This window comes from Cynara cardunculus (genome assembly GCF_001531365.2).
Source record: "Cynara cardunculus var. scolymus isolate 2C chromosome LG 4, CcrdV1, whole genome shotgun sequence".
Taxonomy (NCBI): Eukaryota; Viridiplantae; Streptophyta; class Magnoliopsida; order Asterales; family Asteraceae; genus Cynara; species Cynara cardunculus.
This window is the reverse complement of record NC_037531.1, coordinates 16,497,875-16,503,484: the sequence shown is the minus strand read 5'-3', so window position 1 is coordinate 16,503,484 and position 5,610 is coordinate 16,497,875. Positions and strand designations below refer to the sequence as shown.

The window sequence follows — 5,610 nt, the reverse complement described above, 5'->3', positions numbered from 1 at the left end:
GTGGTGGAGTTGATGGAAGGTGAAGGTGGGAGAAGGGTGAGGGAGAGGGTGGCGGAGGTGAAGGAAGGTGCATATGGTGCAATGAAGGAAGGTGGCTCGTCATGGCGGACATTGGAGTCACTGATTGATCATATCTGATGAAGCTGTGCAACCGACAGCTTAATGATTATCTTCTCTCCTAATGATTATCTTAATAAAAGAGGTTTCTGTCGATTTTAACCTTCAACAATAGGTAATTTACAATTTAAACCCTAAAATTAAAAAATTTAATCATATGGTCATCTCTTTACCTGTTAACACCGTTAAATACATAATAGACGAACTTACAAATATTGAAAAGTTGTGATTTTTGAGAGAAAAAAAATAATAATTTTCTTGGTGGGGCCACCCTTATGCACCGCCCAAATACTGGGCAAAGACAGGTGCATAAGGACTCCACATTTTTTTTAAGAAAAAATATTGTTTTTGAAATTTATTTTTTTCGTTTGAAATTTTTTTTTTTAAATTGAAAAATTGTCCTTTTAAAAAAATTTAATTTTTTCTGTTTAGAACTTTATTTTTTTTTAATTTTAATTTTTTTTCATTAATTTTAATATTCAATTTCCTGTTTTATAATACAACATTATTCAAAAAAAAATTAAAAAATATTTTTTTCTTCAAAACTTTAAATTTTTCAAGAACTTTAATTTTTTTCATGAATTTAATTTTTTTTAATTTTATTTATTTCTTAAAAAAATTAATTTTTTTTAGAAAAATTCTCAATACAAAACACAAATTTTTGTTCATTTTCAATATAACACTATTTATTTCCCCCATTTTCAATATAAACGCTATTTAAATTTGTTTTTTTTTTCTTCTCAACCTTACTATATAAACATTTCAAATTTTCATATTACCAACACTTCAAAAAAAAACTATATATATATATAGTTATATATCCGAGATTGAGAAAAAAATTATCTTATGCAAATTCTCAAGGAATACATGTGATTGAGAAAGTTAGAATACGTATTTTTTGTGGAGGTTCGTGGCAGTTAGTCAACGACGTGGAAGATTATATTCCAGAAACGCAAAAAATTGTTGTATTGTTGCCGATACACTTAACATTGCCGGGTTTGGTCAATTATTTAGCTAGAAAATTAAACTTATCTAATTTTGAAAATCTTTTTAAGTTAACATATAAATTTTTGTCATCTGGTTCGATTGTCAAGTTATTTGACACCAATGACACGAGACAATTTTTGGCTATTGGTGTTGATATCTCGCCGCAAGCCCTAAGATTGTATATTTGCGATCTTGGTGTTGCAATTTATCAATCTAACTCAAACCAATAGATTGTTCCAAATACTGTGTATGGGTCCAAGCACCTTCGATATATATTTCCACTCGTTTCATATGTGCCAAACCAATCTGATCCAGGTTCCAGCCAAAACATATTTCCACTTATTTCATACCAATCGTACTAAAGTGATAAGACAACTCATAACACTCCATATCATTCGTACCAAACTCAATATCAACCGTTTCAAACCCCACTTGAAAGAACAATCTCAGTATCACCCGTTTTATAGCCAGGAGACGTATGAAACTTCATATTAGTCGTACAACACTCCATATAAGTCATGCGAAAATTGTCTGACATACATATACTAAGATTTACCATCTGATTATGATATTCGTATTTTTGAAATTTCTACCATAGAATATGACACCAATTTAGATGACACTGAAAATGAGTCTAACAAATATAAGGTTGACTTTGATCCTTATTACGGGGATGTCTCATGGGGGATTGTTTGTATCATCTCAATACAGATAAATATATGGCGCTATAGTCAGATAATAGTGATGGGGATTGTTTGAATAGTGTTGTATTGAGAAAGATGAAATTGAATATTAAAATTTTAAAAATTTAAATTTCTAAACCAAAAAAATTATATTTCTAAAAAAATCAAATTAATGAAAAAAAAATTTAAAAAATTGAAAAAAATAAAGTTCTAAAAAATTATTATTTTTTTAAAAAAAATTAAACAAAAAATCTCAAGAAAATATCAAATTCAAAAAAAAATGCTGAGACATTTATTCATCTCCCGGTGCGTAAGGGTGGGACCCACCAAGAAATTGTTTTTTCTTTCAAAAAATCACAATTTTTTAGTATTTGCAAGTTAGTTTCGGTACGTAACTAACGATGCTAACAGGATACCGGATGGTTATTTAGTTAAAAAAAATTAATTTTAAGGTTAAAATTGTAAATTATCTATTCTTAATAAAATCGTCAGAAACCCAAAATAAAAAGGTCATGTTGAATTGAAAATGATAAACATTGATCCAAAGTTGAAAGAAACGTTTTGTATTATTCATGATATGAAGCGTACTTGCAGTTTCTCTTGGCCCACACATTCTCATACAAATTGATAGTTTACGTAACATTTATCAGGTAATTACTAATCATTTTACATGCATTACCTTAACTGATAAATACGACAAGAACCAAAAGTCTTACCCGGTAATAACGAATTAAGACGTTTACCGGATAAATTGTTGCATATGATGTTGTTTTGATAGACTAAGATCTTATATGATAAATAAATAATAGTGTTAAATTTTACCGATGAACGACCTAGAGTGTTTGGAGTAGGGCTGGAAAAACAAAGTTTTTTTAAGAGTGATATTTGAATCCAAATGATTGTAGTTTGGTAATAAGTTGTATTATGCTTCTAGAAGACTTGTATTTTTCTTTAGTTGTTAAATAATTTGAAAGAAGACGATATGATATGATGTATCTTCTCTTGGAGCAGACAAATTAAAAAAAAAAAAAAACTGTTTGTTTTTTTCAATTTTTCGGAGATACTTATATTTTATTGTTCTCTTATCTGGGTTTCAAAACTAGTTTTTAAAACAGTTTTATAAAAAAAACGAAGTATTAGGGGTTGTTTACCAAATATTTACTTGGTAAGTGCTTATCAAGTTACATTATCTTACTGATGAATATGACAAGGACCAATAATCTTACCCGGTAAGAGCGAAGACAATGACCCACCCAGTAAGTGAAGACGACGACTCTTACCACAGTTAGCACTTAGCGGGTAAATTGTTGCATACGATACCATTTTAGTGGACTAAAACATCTTACCCGGTAAGTAAGTGATAGTATTAAATTTTGCCAATAAGTACTTACCTGGATAAGCGTTTGGTAAACGACCCCTTAGTAATTTTATAGGACATTATTTGAAAAAATGTCTTATAAAAATACAATATTCTATAAATAAATGTGTTCATAGGACCCCACACAAAAAATGTCATATAAAATAGTTAATACGACATTTTATATTGAAATTGTTCTAAAAAACATTCAAAAACGTCATATAAACTTATTACACCACCTAAAAGTAATGATGTTTTATTGTATGGTCATATAAACATAAATCCTATAAAACGATCTGTTATAACACATAAAAATTGTTTTGACATCGTATAAACTCAATTTCGGTATAACGTCACGTCGTCGGTGAGGTCATATACAATTCTATTCTATTGCAATTCTGTTATCACCAAAATTAAGGCATTGATTAAATATTTAACTAGTAGATTGATTTCAATAATTTATGATTCATATTTGAATATTCTTTTAGTGGTTCATTCAAGGAAGAACTAAGTAGTTTTTAGTAATCCTGAGATCTAATCTCAAACACAAATCAATAGATAAATTAGGAAATATATAATTTTGGTAATTTTAAATTAAAATTTTAATGTAAAGACATTTTAGGTATTTTCTCTTATCTCTCCGTCCTCCGGCCTCCGTCCACCGTCCTCCGGTGATACCATTGTGATATCTAAAAATATTGACTCTGTTAAACAAAAGATACAGTGTGATACCGAAGCATATATAAGATGCATTGTGATACCACTGTGTTACATCTCCGATCAACCACACAAACGACCTCAATGTGATACCCACGCACATATATGATGCATTGTGATACTATTGTGGTATCACCGGAGGATGGTGGCTTGAGAGAGAAGAGAGGAGAGATGAGAGTTTTAAAATACCAAAAATGTCCTTGCATTAAAATTTTAATTCAAAATTATAAATTTCCTAATTTATCTATTGATTTGTGGTTGAGATTGGATCTCACGGTTATCACAAACTAATTAGTTCTCATTTGATTAGGCCCCTATTCTTTTATATCTACGAATTTGAAATTATTATGATGACGGGCTAAACTCTATATAATAAATTTTAATATAAATTTTGAACTCGAACTTACGTGTGTGTGGCACATTGCTGGTTTTCTAAAACTTTTAAATGTACACAACGATGCAGTAGATCATATTTCAATTATTACAGTAAAACCACAATACTGAACTATTAAATCATATTATCAACATTACTAGGTCTATATTTCTCAGCTTGAGATTCCTCCATGTTTCTATCGGTAGGCTTTTGGACTGAGTCTAAAGGGTCGGAACAAACGGTGATATAATCAGACTAAGGGTCAATTAAGGTTAATTGATTGAGAGAGGAGCAATTGAGAAACGTTGATGCTATTTGTATGGAGAATAATAAGAGGCAGATCAGGGGTTGAGTTACTTATTATCAGATAAGAGGACGATAAGACATAAATGCCTCTGAAAAATCGAAAAAATAAGTAGTCTGAATGATCCTACCTCTTACCGAATCAGATAAAGAGACTGATAAGAGCCTTTTAAAAACAAAAAAACAAACAAGGCCTATGTTGACCAACCAACTCATGGTTGCCCATAGAGCCGACTTGTAGCAGTATTATTGTATTTTCTTTTTACTATTGTCTATTTTCGAACTGTTTGTTACTTACTTCAAAAAAAGGATCGGTCTGACCATGAAATCTTTGGACTGATAATGAATCGTGATCTGTCAATCGATTAACCTAAATCGGTCCACAGTCTCAATATGTTAATCGATCCCATATGTTTATCATCTATCGTTCTTCACCCAGGTATTTGTTTCTATTATATTATTTGTTGTCGCTAATTTCATGACATGATTTTGGTGAACTGTTGATAAGGATTTTAGTTGCTACAAAACTTTGTTCATATTTTTCATTGTGTTTGACTCAATTGATGTATTTTAATATGATTTAAATGTGTTTATTATTGTCAATAGCATATTTTCCGTTAAAGAAATGTTAATTTTATAATTTATGTGTAAATTTCGTAATAATTATGAGTAAGTATATGAAATTTATATAAATTGAACACTATAATATTATGATGGGTTAAAATAGACAATTTAAACAAATTCAGACATTTATCAATTTACAAAAACAAACAATTTTATTGACTTTTTTTCAGACTTCAACACAAACTCTTATCTTAAAAAGTAAAATAAGACTTTATACTTCAAACACTTTTTAAAAAAACTAGAAGAGTACTAACGCAATGCAACGAGACACATATCGATTTTAATGTTTTATTTTATTATTTGTCTCTGTCGATGTTATATTACGCTTTTATGTATTTAATAAGAAAGCAATAATGATTTTATTTTTGAATAAAAATATAAATTTGAAGATATCATACAAATTTTAAAAAAAATATCAATATTAATATCAAATTAATTATTTAAAAGTT

General features: G+C 29.1%; 1 protein-coding gene across 1 annotated transcript in view; it reads left to right on the top strand.

The window, feature by feature from the left end:
• Window positions 1-5,610, top strand: part of LOC112510938 (UDP-glycosyltransferase 90A1-like) — a 10,701-nt gene that overhangs the window by 1,261 nt on the left and 3,830 nt on the right. The window lies entirely within an intron of this gene.